The sequence below is a fragment of the Microcebus murinus genome, chromosome 26 (genome assembly GCF_040939455.1).
Source record: "Microcebus murinus isolate Inina chromosome 26, M.murinus_Inina_mat1.0, whole genome shotgun sequence".
In the NCBI taxonomy this organism is placed as follows: domain Eukaryota; kingdom Metazoa; phylum Chordata; class Mammalia; order Primates; family Cheirogaleidae; genus Microcebus; species Microcebus murinus.
The window spans coordinates 17,899,839-17,916,180 of record NC_134129.1 but is presented as its reverse complement, the minus strand read 5'-3'; the positions used below and the strand labels follow the sequence as shown (position 1 = coordinate 17,916,180).

General features: G+C 44.9%; 1 protein-coding gene across 1 annotated transcript in view; it reads right to left on the bottom strand.

Moving 5' to 3' along the window:
* Positions 1-16,342, bottom strand: part of CORIN (corin, serine peptidase) — a 196,483-nt gene that overhangs the window by 179,621 nt on the left and 520 nt on the right. The gene's annotated exons all lie outside the window — the stretch shown is intronic.

The following is a 16,342-nucleotide window of genomic DNA, read 5'->3' as shown; positions in this document are numbered from 1 at the left end:
GACGTTGCAGAAGCACCTCAAAACTCGAGTCTGAAACCAAATAAATAATCTTCATCACCGTACCCAGCATTCTTCCAGGGTGTCTATCTCAGAGAAAGGTGACTGTGTCAGGCACTGTCCGGGCACTTGGGACATACCAACATGCAAAGCACACAGAAGCTCGCTCTATCACAAATCAGCATATTCACAGACCTGAAAACTGCAGACACAGAGACCCCACTTACTGCTAGATATTTGGTTCGCAACATTGTCCTGCACAAGCATCATTCTAAATTGTGACTTATTTTTTTTTCAGTCTTAGAGACAGTTTCTCCAACTAATCTCTCCCTTTGACCATGGAGCGAGAAAACAAGTCTCGTTGGTTGCCCTCTAATTCCAGATGAAAAATTACCAGTGCTCGATGCTCTCCATTCCATTCTCAATAAGCCATGAAAGTCATTTTCAATAAGCCCTTAAAGGAATTATAAGTAGATTTATTAAATAAGAGATCAATGATGTAGACACCTCGCAAAAAAAATATATCTGTCAATTCTCCATAATAATCGCTTCCTCTCTGCCAATAAGCAAAATGCCTCCAAAAATCATCCATCAGTGAATTATGCCAAACCCAAATGGCTTTTGTTGTAATGTTTATTTTTAATATCCCAAGAGGCATAAAGAACAGGCATCTGGTTCTCAGTAAGTCTTTTCATCCCATTTACTGGCATTTAATTGAAGCGTACGAAGTTCAAATAACTCATGCACACTCTCAAAATGAGATTACTGGCTTTTACACCAGCACACATGGTTCTGCAAGCCCAACCCTGCCTATATTTCTTCCCTTGGAAAATTAACAAAATAACAACAGTCTTCTCCCAAGTTTCATAGTCACACATTCCCAGAAAGGATGTTCCAAATAGAGACTTAATACCAACAAAATCATTTAACCTGTCCAGAAGACCAAATAACAATACTCCAAAACCTGGGCAGCGTGTCACATTAGCGTTTCTGTTTTGAGAATATCATCATTTCGCTGAAGTCTGAAACATGAGAGAGAAGATTGGAATGTTTCAGAGGCGACTTGTACAATGTCGTCTCTGCCCCTGAAAATCTAGGTGGCCTAATACAGTCATCTCCCCATCCTAACCGTATTTCTATATCTGCAAATAAGGAATGTTTGTAAAAAAAAAAGTCTTTCTCCAACCACAAATATTCCAAAAATAAAGTGAGATTGGTAAAGTGAAATAAAAGTCAAAAGAAAAAAGTTTCTTTCAAGTTCAGAAAGCTCAAGAATTTTTTTTTATTTATTTATTTTATTTATTTGATTTTTTTTTATTAAACACATAAATGGCTCAGAGTTTGCTCAATTTAGTTCCCTGGAGGAAAGTTAGAATCTTTATTTAAAAGCAAAGAGATAATCTCGCAGGCAGCACAAGATTCTTTTAGCATTTTAGGTAAACTCTATTTTCTTCAGAGCAATGTGTGAGGGTCGTGTTTCTGTAATAGTTACAGAAGATGATCTTGGAAAGAAACAACATGTTCCTCATTATCTAGACAAGATAAATAAATAAGAACATGTGTCCTTTTTTGGGACGATTTTGCCACCAATCTCAAACATGTCAATAGTATTACTTTAGGGAAAACAGAAACTTTAAAGTATTAAAAAAGTTTCCTTTTAAGGTAGACACAATATCAGAACTCATCCTGCATATATTGGAGTTTTTGTTGTTTTGTTTGTTTGTTTTTTGAGACAGAGTCTCACTCTGTTGCCCGGGCTAGAGTGAGTGCTGTGGCGTCAGCCTCGCTCACAGCAACCTCCAACTCCTGGGCTCAAGTGATCCTCCTGCCTCAGCCTCCCGAGTAGCTGGGACTACAGGCATGCGCCATCATGCCCGGCTCATTTTCTTCTACATATTTTTAGTTGGCCAATTCATTTCTTTCTATTTATAGTAGAGATGGGGGTCTTACTCTTGCTCAGGCTGGTCTCGAACTCCTGACCTTGAGCGATCCACCCACCTCAGCCTCCCAGAGTGCTAGGATTACAGGCGTGAACCACCGTGCCCAGCCTTATATTAGAGTTTTAAAGGTCATTTTTTTCAGTATTTTTTTGGAAACAATGGAGGCTATAGGAGGGAAAAAAAAGGATTGGGTTATCCATCCCTCAGAAAATTAAAGATTTGACATTTATTTATAAAAATGTTTTACCTTTCACATTCTGATTATAGGTTACTACATTTCTAAGGATGCCATGGCAAAAATCAAAAGGAGCTTACCATTGCAAAGGAAGCCGAACCAATTGTTCACGTGGCACTGAGGAGGCTGTTGAATTTGTGCAAATCGTAGACACTTAATTGACTCCCTGATCCTATAACGGTGGAAATGCCGTGACTTTTAGAAGTTAAAACAAATTGGCAAAGGGAGCAGAGAACTCAAATATTGGCTTTCTACAGCTGAAAATAATCTGGGAAAGTATACAAGACAGAATGGCTGTTATGCTGTTACAACAATTCATTTCAGGCATGTCAATGCAAAGGCAAACATAGACAGCTGTTGAAAATAATTAACCTGCTGAACCTACCTGATCAAAGGAATCCTGCAGTGAAAAAGTACAAGGTTGCTGTGTTAGATGAAGCAACTATTTCTTTCCGAATATCTACGGCAAAAGGATGAATTCCAAACTTGACATTCATCCTATGTTTTGTTGAACTCCATGAATATGCCAGTTGGAAAATACAGAGAAATTCTGTGTTGAGGTTTCCATTGCAAAACGTGTGTGTATGTTACATGTTAAAATCTCACTAACTTGGTTTATTCCACTACTGTTTATTTAGCACCTATTATGTGCTGCAGGGATATAAAGATGAGAAAGAAATAGTCCCTGCTCTCAGGGACTTCCCAGTCTACCTCCAAGGAGATAATACAAATTCATGGGTAACTTCAATACCCTGTGACAAGGACAGTAATGCAGACACAAAAGGCCTACAACACATCAAGCGTAAGTGCAGAGTGAATATTTTGCACCAAGATAAAACAACACTATTTTGTGAACACCGTTCCAATGACTCTTAAAGCCTGTGTGTGCTGATGGAAGAAAGAGGGAAGCCAAGAGGAAAGTATATAATCAATTTTTTTTTTTTTGTAGAGACAGGGGTCTTGCTATATTGTCCAGTCTGGCCTCAAACTTCTGGCCTCAAGCTATCTTTCCGCTTCGGCATCCCGAACTGCTGGGATTATACATGTGAGCACCCAGCCCGTAATTGATATTCAATAGGACAGTTTTCCACTGATGGGATGCATGTCACATGACACATGTCAGGTCTTTTGGCCAACATCTAATAAATGCCAGTAGTAACACACACACACACACACACACACACACACACACACAACTCCTACATTATTTCCAAGTACTACCTTTCTAGTTTAGAGCCACGTGGGACATTCAGCAGACAACAACTCAGCAACACGACATGGTCACTTTGACGCTCTGGGTACAGGAGACAGTCCTAAGACGACAAACTGTCCCCATTTCGGTGGGCATTAACAAACATTAGGGGCCGGGTGCGGTGGCTCACGCCTGTCATCCCAGCACTCTGGGAGGCCGAGGCGGGAGGATCGCTCGAGGTCAGGAGTTCGAGACCAGCCTGAGCAAGAGCAAGACCCCGTCTCTACTATAAAAATAGAAAGAAATTAATTGGCCAACTAATATACATAGAAAAAATCGGCCGGGCATGGTGGCGCATGCCTGTAGTCCCAGCTACTCGGGAGGCTGAGGCAGGAGGATCGCTTGAGCCCAGGAGTTGGAGGTTGCTGTGAGCTAGGCTGATGCCACAGCACTCACTCTAGCCTGGGCAACAGAGCGAGACTCTGTCTCAAAAAAAAATTAGGTCTTTAGGTAAGCACTGAGCATTTATGCCTTTTTTTCTACAGAGAGATAGTACTTTAAGAAAAAAAAAAAAAAAGCAAGCATTATGTCTTTTAATTGTAACTTTACCTGGCACATAAAAAGCACAGAATTTGAATGTCAACATCAATCAAAACAGAGTGGTATAATTTATTAATTATAAATTATATAATTTATAATTATAAATTTAATTTATAATTAAATAAATAAATAAGCAGTCCCGGCTCCCAGGGTTTTAGGAAATGCACCAGTTATCAACGTGCAGCCAAGAGCTCCCGGCTCCTAGAAAGTGTCGCTTCCGTCCCCTTTTGATATGCTCTCTTTTGCAACGTGACTACCCATGGTTCCTGCCACTATTGCTCATGCCAGTTGAAATATATAGAGAGCTATGTTCAGGAGAAAGAGAGAGAAATCTCTAGAAGCAAGAAAAGAAGGGGAAACTGAAAACCAGAGCAGAAAGCACGAGAGGGGATGCTAAAATGGTCCCGGAGATTAGGGTTAAGGGAAGAAACGGGTGGTTGGATACCCAAGTAGGAGCAAGGTGCTTGGGTCCAGGGCTTGAACGCCAAGAAAGGGACCTAAGAAAAAACTTAGGTTAGGAGTCGGACCCCAGAGCCTTGGGTAGGGTCAGGATGTGCAGCATGCCACGTTCTCAGTGGAAGGGAGATTACACAAGCTCTGCTTCATAGACCAAGGAAGTCCGGGCGAGGTGGCTCACGCCTGTCATCCTAGCACTCTGGGAGGCCGAGGCGGGAGGATCGCTCAAAAGTCAGGAGTTCGAAACCAGCCTGAGCAAGAGCGAGACCCCCATTTCTACTAGAAAGAAATTAATTGGCCAACTAAAAAATATATATAGAGAAAAAATTAGCCAGGCACGGCGGCGCATGCCTGTAGTCCCAGCTACTTGGGAGGCTGAGGCAGGAGGATCGCTTGAGCCCAGGAGTTGGAGGTTGCTGTGAGCGAGGCTGACGCCAGGGCACTCTAACCCGGGCAACGGAGTGAGACTCTGTCTCAAAAAAAAAAAAAAAAAAAAAAAAATAGCCCAAGGAAAAGACTAAACACACATCTCTGTAAGAGTGAAAAATAAATAAATAAAAAGCTCTGATGAGAAGTGATAAATTCCAAGCCTGTCTCCTAAGCAGTCTCGGGCACTAAATTTACATTTTGCAAAAGACGAAGAATTCCCAAGCTGTGAAATGAATTTAAAAGTAGAACTCAGACTGGTAATTCCACGACGGGCTCTGGCAGAGGCGAAGCAAAGCCGCTCTGCACAGCCAGGGAACTGCCACAAGAAAGATCACGACACAGGGGAAGTGGTCTGTCCAGCTGGGCTAAGAGCTAAGAGGTGGGGACAGAGGGTGGGCAGCACAAATGGTCCCTGTCTTTGTGGGTTACACAGGCTATCAGGGAGAAACAGGGCAAAGAGCTGCAAAAATACTCATTTAATTACAATGGGAATCAACGCCATAAAGAATAAGCACAGGGCAAGTAATTCGTGGTGATATGAAAAACAAACCTACCAAATTGACTTCCACCTTTTTATGAAAACTTAACGTGTCCAATTTAACCCACACCAGGGGACAGTCTAATACTGAAAATACTTTAATGATCAGGAATAACGATTAATATTTACTTTCAGGCACTAATAAATGGTGAATTGTGACAATTATTTTTTTCAGTCGTAATCAAATAATTTACCTTCCAAACTTCTTTCCCCTGATGGTTTTAAATGTTTTTAATATTTCAATGCATATTTATAATGTAAACTGTACTGAACATTTAGTATTTATGATTAGAGAGTCCAAGGTATTAAGAACCCCATAACATTTCCTAATATTGTAGGAGTTGATGAAAAGAAAGCTTTTGAGAATATAGGTCCCATTGTTCCACCCATCACATTTTTTAATTTTGTTTTGACATCTTTCCACAGTTAGTATTCCCAAGTAACAAAACATTTCTAGAATGATAATGCAGTGCTTTTCAAAGAATAATATCTGTCAATTGTCTCGAGTTTCTTTCCAGCACGAAAGTTATCTGTTCTTTGAGAGACACAGAACCAAGCATATAAATGATAAATGTTTTAAAATATGTATATTGTGCATGTATCTAATTTGTTCATGAAAATGCAAACCTCTGGATCCAAATTAAGATAGATTATACTAGTTTAGAAGTTTTTTCTTTAAATGTTTAATACTTGCCTTGCTTTGATGTATCTACTTTTATCCTTTCCAAAGAAAATATACTTTAAGAATTATGATTGTGAATTAAGTGATTATAAATAATCACTTAATATTTGCAACGGAAGAAGCTAGAAACACTCTTCTTTGGAAATATAATATTAAATTGTGTATTAACAGTATATTAAATTGTTTACTACTTTCGGAAAAAAAAATTTCCATGACTACAAATAAAGTTTGTCTTAGAGTAGATACAAAAATACAAAAGTAAAAACCTCCTGAAATTATCAAACTAAGTTTATCTACTTTTTTTTTTCTTTTAAAAAAATTTAAAACACCCAAACGTTTACAGAAGAAAGTACAATACAAAGAACTGTTTTTCTGAAACGTTTGATACTAAATTACTAACTAGATGCTCCATCACTCTGGAAAACATTAGTGGATATCTCCTGCAAACAAGGAAATTCTCCAGAAACACAACTCAGCCATCAAAATTAGGAAGTTGCATTAATATATTGCTGCTACCTAATTCTCAGACCCCATTCGAGCTTTTACCAGTAGTCTCAATAGTAACCCTTCCATAAAAATAGTTACTTTAGAATCACAATTACTGGCCAGCCAGTGACAGCTCACGCCTGTCACCCTAGCACTCTGGGAGGCCGAGGTGGCAGGATCGCTCAAGGTCAGGAGTTCGAAACCAGCCTGAGCAAGAGCGAGACTCCCCGTCTCTACTAAAAATAGAAAGAAATTAATTGGCCAACTAAAAAATACATAGAAAAGATTAGCCAGGCATGGTGGCACATGCCTGTAGTCCCAGCTACTCGGGAGGCTGAGGCAGGAGGATCGCTTGAGCCTAGGAGTTGGAGGTTGCTGTGAGCTAGGCTGACGCCGCAGCACTCTAGCCCAGGCAACACAATGAGACTCTGTCTCAGTAAATCAATAAATAAATTTTAAAACATTTTAAATTTAATTTTAAAAAATTTAGGCATCCCGTGGGTTTCATTTACCTCCAGTAGGAGGTAAGCAATGACATTTCTAGAAGGAGGACATTTCTCGCCTGTTGGGAAGTCCCTCTTCAAGGGGTGAGGGGAGAGAGCTGCCTGCTTTTAGGGGTGTCAGACAGAAAATCAATTCGGAATGTATATTTCTTATGCAGAGAGCACTTTTCTTCCTCTTACATTCAGCGGATAGAGGCTAGGTCTAGAAAACAACAGGAAACGCGGCCTTGCTACCAGGAGGCCCAGCCGGGGTTGCCATGGGCAACGCAGCCACTGACCAAGGTGCATACAGTTCGGTCTTGCAGGTCCTTTCTTGGGGCCACTAAACTTCCTGTCTAGGACACCTGAGGACAGGCTCATCTGTTTTAATTTTTTTTTTTTTTTTTGAGACAGAGTCTCACCCAGTCTAGAGTGCCGTGGCATCAGCCTCGCTCGCAGCAACCTCCAACTCCTGGGCTCAAGCGATCCTCCTGCCTCAGCCTCCCGAGTAGCTGGGACTACAGGCACGTGCCACCTCGCCTGACTAATTTTTTCTATTTTTAGTTGTTTGGCTAATTTCTTTCTATTTTTAGTAGAGACGGGGGTACGGGGGGTCTCGCTCTTGCTCAGGCTGGTCTCGAACTCCTGACCTCAAGCGATCCTCCTGCCACGGCCTCCCAGAGTGCTAGGATTAGAGCCGAGAGCCACCATGCCTGGCTTGTTTTAATTTCAAATTGATGGGGAAGCTTAATTCTACCGTTACATAGAAGGAGAACAATTAGGAATAATTAGGCCCATTTATACCAAGTATAGATTTTGAATTAAAGAACCACAAAGCCCAAGCGGAGAGGAGAGAGGGAACGGGTCTCTGAAATTTGTCCTGACCCCTTTAGGGAATGAAACTGGACACCGCCAGGCCATCCCTGGGTCACTCCTGGCTTCAGAGACCCTCCCACCCCCACGCCTGCACCGAGGGGGCAGCTGGGCGTGACAGCTCCCAGGGGCCACCCCAGGGCTATTTTTAACCTGGTATTTTCTGCCTGCAGACTTTCGACCGGGGCAGCCCCAGGTCCCGGGAATTCACTCCAGCTGGGACATCGGAGCACTCAGCTGGCCTGTGGCGCAGGAGACATGTTTAGCCGAGACTTGGGAAGCTCAGAATTGTCATCTCCTTGTGACCCCGGGGTAGGAGACACAAAACAGAGCTGAGCAAGGGAAGCGAGGCTGACTCTCAAGTTGCTTAGCAACCAGCTGCCGGTGGCTTATCGGGGGAGGAGGACACTTTGTGTCCCCTGGTCAGGGTCAGGGAGGGAAAGCCACCCTAAATGTCTCTCCTAGCAATCACCGGGCTCCCTCCCTATAGGGGGAAGGTCTAGGCGTCCCTCCTGCAGGCCAGGGATTCTGGGGGGCCTCTCCCCCACCTACCTGGCTGATTAGCATCACCTGGGGCTTGTTAGCAACGTGGATTATTCTGGGGCCCCAACCCAGACCTACCAAATTAGGGACTCTGACAGCCGGCACCCAGCAGTCTGGGTTAGATCAGGAAATTCTCATGCACGCTCAAGTTTGAGACTCCCTGGCCTAATTACACATGCACTAACATAAATAAAGTCACACTTTGACCCTGCCAAACCCATATTGCAGGAAAATTTTTAAATTAATAGACTATTTTTAGATTTACAAAAAAAAAAAAAAAAAAAAAAGGATAGTAAAGAGAGCCAGTAACTTTTTCTAAACCATTCCTTTTCTGTTCGGTAACTGTACCCTGATATGAAAGACCTTCCTCCTCTGTTCATCCTCAAAAGCGGCCACAAGGCCGGGCGCGGTGGCTCACGCCTGTCATCCTGGCACTCTGGGAGGCCGAGGTGGGAGGATCACTCTAGGTCAGGAGTTCGAAACCAGCCTGAGCAAGAGTGAGAGCCCTGTCTCTACTAAAAAATTAGAAAGAAATTCATTGGCCAACTAAAAATATATAGAAAAAATGAGCTGGGCATGGTGGCCGCACATGCCTGTAGTCTCAGCTACTCGGGAGGCTGAGGCAGGAGGATCGCTTGAGCCCAGGAGTCTGAGGCTGCTGTGAGCTAGGCTGATGCCACGGCACTCTAGCCTGGGCGACAGAGTGAGACTCTGTCTCAAAAATAAATAAATAAAAAAAATTCCTTTAAAAAAAGAAAATCAGAGTCTCAAGGCCACCCCCGCCACCAACTCCGTATGTAGAAGAGAAGGTAAAATCCTAACATCACTCATTAAGAAAATTTCTGGCTAAGCTGTCGTAAGCAAGGACATGCAAATTCTACCTGTGTCTCCCACCTAACGCTAAAGCCTAGCCAATTCCACACTGATGAATTACAAGTTTATCTTACAGGTAACAGGTCTGGAGACAAGACAGATTCAGACATTCCTCCACCTACCCAGGGATGTCTACATAATTGATGCTCTTTGTTTGCTCCCTTATTTTATGCATAAATTTCTTGAGCCTCACAACAATGTAACCACTGGCTCATCACAGCCCTACCTGCCACCCCTGCCTTTTGCCTTCTCCCTGTTTGCCTTTAAAATGCTGAAGGTTCCAACTTCCCTTTCAGAAAATCAGCCACGGTTTCTCTGCAGTTGCTGGGCACGTCCTCAAAAACTTGGCTTAATAAACCTCCATTGATTGAGATTTTTGCCCCAGTCATTTATCTGGGTCAGCAAAAGGAAAGAGCATGACACTGACTTTCAATTGTTATATTTTTGTCTTACTCCTACTCATCAGGGAGCCTGGACTTTGGAAGCAATGTTTCCTCTTGCACCAGGGAGAATCACTAACTTCCAGAATTCAGATTTCAAATCCAGAGGAATATTATGTTAGAGACATGCACAACTAAATTCTCCACTAGAAAACAATACACACACACACACACACAAAAAAAAACATTATCTAGCAATTTGGATTCTTATGAAGCACTTTCATAATACATTTTTAATTAAGCCCCCAAAATAATCCTGTAAGAGAAGTATTATTCCCACTTTCTGGAGCAGGAACCTGAGCCTAAGGGGAAAGAACTTGCAGGAAGCACATGAATTAATTAGTGTTGAGCTTGAACTTGAACCCAGGTCTCTGCACCTCTGCACCCAGGGCTGCCAGCACTCATTTCCTGGCTTGGGTTTGAACCAGTTTAACAACAGCGAGCTCTACTTTCTGAGTTCTTTTACTTCCAACTTTCCTAAATTTCAGAGATTCCAGAATTCTCTGTTTTTAAATTTTTATTGTTATTTTTTAATATATTAAATATATTTAATATATTTTAATATGTTTATTTAAAATATTTATATATTTATTTAAAATAAATATAAATATTTATTTTTATTTATTTAAAATAAATATAAATATTTATTTTTATTTATTTATTTTTGAGACAGAGTGTCACTTTGTTGCCCAGGCTAGAGTGAGTGCCATGGATCAGCCTCACTCACAGCAACCTCAATCTCCTGGGCTCAAGCGATCCTCCTGCCTCGGCCTCCGGAGTAGCTGGGACTACAGGCATGCGCCGCCATGCCCGCCTCATTTTTTTCTATATATATTTGTTGACCAATTAATTTATTTCTATTTATAGTGGAGATGGGGTCTCACTCTTGCTCACTCTGGTTTTGAACTCCTGACCTCGAGCAAGCCTCCCGCCTCGGCCTCCCAGAGTGCTAGGATTACAGGCGTGAGCCACGGCACACGGCCAGAATTCTCTGTCTTGACATGAAAATTCTGCTCCTTTGCTACTCTGAGCACATTTTTGTTATATTTTTTTATTTCTTAGCTTTGAATGCATACCATGTTTCCAGGAAAATCAGACCTACCCATAAAATGAGCCCCAGCAGGATGTCTAAGCATGTGCGCAATAGAAGCCCTACCCTGAAAATCAGCCCTAGTGAGGGGCGTGGCTATGAAAATCAGCCCTCGTGATGGGCGTGGCTATGAAAATCAGCCCTAGTGATGGGCGTGGCTATGAAAATCAGCCCTAGTGGTGGGCGTGGCTATGAAAATCAGCCCTAGTGGTGGGCGTGGCTATGAAAATCAGCCCTAGTGATGGGCGTGGCTGCGCAGCGCATCTGCACAACCCATGCGTGTTGTCGCAGAGCGGGAAAGAACACGCGCAGCCCTTCTCATCCGCCCCGTGAGAGCTCTAGTGCTCCACAGGAGAGATCGGAGCCGGTGGTTCTAAAGGAAACAGAGTCGAGACGACTTCACTCTACTTGAATCAATGGAGATAGTTGTACGCCACAACACTCTAGCTCCCAGGGCAACAGAGTGAGACTCTGTCTCAAAAAGAAAGAAAGAAAAAAAAAGATTTCCTGGTACTGTCAACCTTTCATAGACGGCTGTGACACTTAAGCAGAATGACACCCTCGTGGCCCCAGAGAGACTTACATCTTCTATTTCTATAGCTGCATAAGGACTTTTCATGAAAACTCTCCCAGTGCTAAAAACAAACAGTGCTCTTCAAGTGCTGTCAGCTTAGAAGGACCAAGGGGTCAGGGGCTAAATAAACACAAGCTGGTGCCACCAAAATGGTCTTTGCAACTCGCCGCTATATTTTCTGCCCTGCTCTTATAAAGCCAGCCGGCCGGCTGGCTGTCCCTTCTCCACAGATGTCGCCTTGAGCCTCTTGCAGAGAGAGTTTCGGCACTGACGACAGCGAATGGCAAGATAGATGGACCATGGACCACCCTGGGTCCCCGCCTGCTCAAGCATTAACACCGCATTTGTCCCCACCAGCTCTGATGGCTGAGACATGTGGAAATGGGCCACAGGAGAATGTTCAAGCAGCTGCTGTAAGGTGAGATGACAGTGGCGACTGTCACAGGCTGAGAGGAAGACATAACTCACCGGCACCCTTCAGTGGAGCTCAGAGCAAGGAAACGCTGCCACAGAACGCTCGGGAATGAGGCAGACAGACCAGCCAGGGCTCCGGGATGACAATGACTCTTGCAGAGTGGAGAGAAAGACTGGAGACAGGGCTGGGGACAGCCACGGGCTTGGGAAAGAGCAGCAGATTCGGCAAGTCCTGGGCGAGTCGGCCCATGGACTCCGTACCCAGGTAGAAAGCTCTCGTTGGCAGAATATAATCCCCCAAACTGTGCAACGAATGTCTGCCTGTGAAAATGATAAACATGAAGGACTATACTTGCTCTAAAGCAGATTTAGCATAGCCCCAGAAACAGAATATGTTCCCGGGGGGTAAGGAATAGAGAGAGGGAAAGGACCACCTAGCTATGCATCTGTACTGGCTTGAATGGTGTCCCCCAAAATTCATGCCCATTGGAACATCAGAATGTGTCTTTACTTGGATATAGGGCCTTTGCACTTGTCATTAGTTAGGATGAGGTCATACTGGGTTAGGGTGAGGGCTAAATCCAATATGAGTTGGGGTCCTTACAATAAGAAAACACACTATGAGAGAAAATGAAAATCTCAGAACCACACTCCAACTCTTTATACAAAAGGCAGGTAAAGGCTTTAGGTACCGTGTTTACTCGAAAATAAGCCCTACCCATAAAATAAGCCCTAGCAGGATTTCTAAACATTTGCGCAATAGAAGCCCTACCCTGAAAATAAGCTCTAGTGATGGGCGTGGCTATGAAAATAAGCCCTAGTGATGGGCGTGGCTATGAAAATCAGCCCTAGTGATGGGCGTGGCTATGAAAATCAGCCCTAGTGATGGGCGTGGCTGTGCAGCGCATCTGCACAACCCATGCATGTCGTTGCGGAGTGGGAAAGAACACAAGCAGCCCTTCTCATCTGCCCCATGGTGACGGCAACTATCCCATAGGTGACCAGAAAGGTGCGGGCAGTCCCACCAACAAGGTTGGCTCCCCTTGTCAGGTCCTGGCCATCCTGTGCGTGCTGCAAGCTGAGGCTTTGAAGGGAAAATAACACATCCCCTGAAAATAAGCCCTAGGGTGTCTTCTTGAGGAAAAATAAATATAAGACCCTGTCTTATTTTGGGGGAAACATGGTACCTATGAAGAACTGGACCCACAGATCATTCACTAAGGAAATTCCTTGCTGGCCTCCCATTAGCAAGGACATGCAAAGCTACAGTAATCAAAACAGTGTGGTACTGGCATGAAAACAGACAAGCAGACCAATGAAACAGAACAGAGCCCAGAAATACATGGTGATCTGATCTTTGACAAGGGTGTCAAGGATACAAACAAGGAAAAGATAAACTCTTCAAGAAATGATGTTGGGAAAACTTGATAGCCACATGCAAAAGAATACATGTGACCTTTATCTCACAACATACATAACAATCAAGTCAAAATGGATTAAAGGCTTAAATACAAGACCCGAAACTATAAAACTCATAGAAGAAAACAGGAAAATCTTGACATTGGCCTATGGGAATTATTTCTTGGTTATAATACCAAAAGCATAAGCAACAAAAGCAGTGAGAAACAAGAGGAATTACATTAAACTAAAAGCTTCTGCACACCAAATGAAACAAGAAAATGAAAAGGTAGCTTACAGAATGGGAGAAAATACTGTATATCTGATAAGGGGTTAATATGCAACACATATAAGGAAGTCCTATAATTCAATAGCCAAAAAAGCAAATAACCTGATTCAAAAATGGGCAAAATACCCGAATAGACGTTTCTCCAAAGAATATATACAAGTGGCCAGTCGGTGTTTGAAAAGGTAGTCAGCATCACTAATCCTCAGGGAAATACAAATAAAAACCATAATGAGATATCACCTCATCCCTGTTAGGATGGCTATTATCAAAAGACAAATGATAAAAAAGTGTTGGATGTGAAGAAAAGGGAACACTTGTATACTGCTCATGGGAATGTAAATTGGTGTAACCATTATGGAAAACAGTATGAAGATTCCTCAAACAAATTTGAAAATAAAACTACCAATATGATCCAGCAATCCCATTTCTGGGTATATAGCCAAAGGAATAATGTACTGTCTAATAATTTGGAAATTAAAATCTGGAAAAGATGTCTAGAATTCCCTTGTTCATTGTAGCATTATTCACAATAGCCAAGACATGGCGGCAGCCTAAATATCCATCGATGGATGAACGGATAAAGAAAATGGGGTATATCCATACAATGGAATATTACTCAACCTTGACAAAGAAGAAACTCCTGCCAAATGCAACAATACTGATGAACCTGGGGGACGTTATGTTATGCCAAATGGCCTGACGCAGAAGGACAAATACTATATGACCCCATTGATATGAAGAATCTAAAATAGTCAAACTCACAGAAGCAGAGTCCTACTGAATGGTGGCTGCCTGGGAAGGGGGGAGAGGGAAATAGGGAGATACTGGAACAAAGGGCATAAAGTTTCAGTAACGCAAGACGAATAAGTCCTAAAAATCTACTACTTGGCATGCTCACATAGCTAATACTACAGTGTACATGTAAAAATTTGTTAAGAGGGTAGATCTTCTGTTAACGGTCCTTATAACAAAATAATAACAACAACAATAAAGAAGGCAGAAGGAGACTTTTGCAAGTGATGGATAGCTTTACAGCAATTATGATGATGATGGTTTCACATATATACCTTATCTCCAAACTCATCAACTTGTGTATATTAAATACGTACAGTTTTTGGCATGCCAATACCTCAATAAAGGAGTTTTTTTTTTTTTTTTGAACAAAAACGATTAGGGAGACTTCATTAGAATACACAACTATCCTATACAGTATTTCTAGTACTGTATTTATATTTATTTCCCTAACCCTTCCAGGTAGTCAGCAGTATCTTCCCCATTTTTCTGACCAGGGAAACTGAGGATTGGCAAGAAGATTGTTTGACCTGCCCAGAGCCTTGCGGTTTCTAAGGGGCGAAGCCGGAGGTCTGACACCAAAGCCCATGCTCCTCCTAGCAAGTCACATCACCTTTCTGACCTTTCAGTCTTAAGGTTTCTTCCGCGTCCGCTCTCTCTGAACAGTCCTGAAACACACAGTGTGTCTGTGCGTGTGCGCGCGTGCGCGAGTGTAGACTCTGCGGACAGGTGGGTCTGGGGGTGGGGGGTCCCCCGAGTGCTTCCTGCGGACCTCGCGTCCTGCAAGGCCAGTGTCGCTTGGCCAGCCAGCCAGCCCCATTTTCCATTTGGCCTGGCAAAGTGGGCCGCCGGGGTGGCCGGTGTAGACAGGCTGCATGGACGCGCCCCTGCCGAATGGCTTACTGAGTGGCACGCTACACGAATCTTCCCCCTTCCACACGTTCAGCAACAATTATGCGCCGCGGCCACCCTGCTACTCGGGAAATTCCCACGAGCCCCGCAGCAGAGAAGACTCCGAAACCCCAAGACCGCGAGTCTCCGTGTTGGAGGGTGCTGGGAGGAAGGGAAAGGGGGGAAACGAGGAACCCAGAATGCAGACTCGAAGGGACAGGCTTCAGAGAGTGACCGCCCCGAGTCTCGGGTGATCCCGGGCCCCAGACCCTGGGCTTTCCATCCGCCCCTGCAGGGTGACTTCTTGGAACGCAAAGGGGTGGGGACGCGGAGGGTCAGGCGTTAGGGGCTGCCGTGGGTGGCCCGGCGACGGGCTTCTCCCAAGTGTCCCGCGGTAGGAAACTCTGCGTTCCGGCAGGAACGCACTTCCGTGCTTCGTGCGGGGCCGGGATGGCCCGGGGCTCGGTCCCGGGGAACCCAGAGCCCTGCAAAAGCGCCCACACTGCCACCCACTGGCCCCGAGCGGGTGGCACCAGGTGCGGGGTGCCCAGCGCCGGGTCTGGCGGGTAAACTGAGTCCCAAGAGTTCCCTACCCACTACTCCCAGCCGACCTCCCGCGCGCCCCAGTCTCTGCACGCAGCGGGCGGTCCCCGGTCCCCGACGCGGTGGCGACAGGATTCTGGACCCTTCTGGCACCCCGGGGAGAAGGGCGGCCGCCAGTGAGACCCGGTTGCGGGGGGCTCAGGCCACCGGGCGCCGGCTGTGGCGCCGTTACCCGTCCTGTCCCCTCCTGATCGAGGGACTGGATCCGAGCCCGCCAAATCCCGCAGCTCGGGGGCGGCGCGCCTGTGCCCGGGCCGGTGCCCGCCGGGCGGGGAGTTTGCGCGGAGGGAGCGGACCCGCGAGTGTCCGGCACCCGCGTGAGCGCGGGCCCCGGGCTGACAGCGCTCGGGATGCGCGACGGTCCCCGCCACCCACCGGCCGGTCGCCTCGCCGGGGACCGAGCGCGAGTCCCGGCGGGACGGGGGGCCAGGACCGGGGCGCGCGGCGGGGACGGGGGTTACGTCGGGCCGGGCGAGGCTGCCGCGCGGTCCTTGCAGCCGCGGGTCCCCGAGGGGCTGGCCCCGG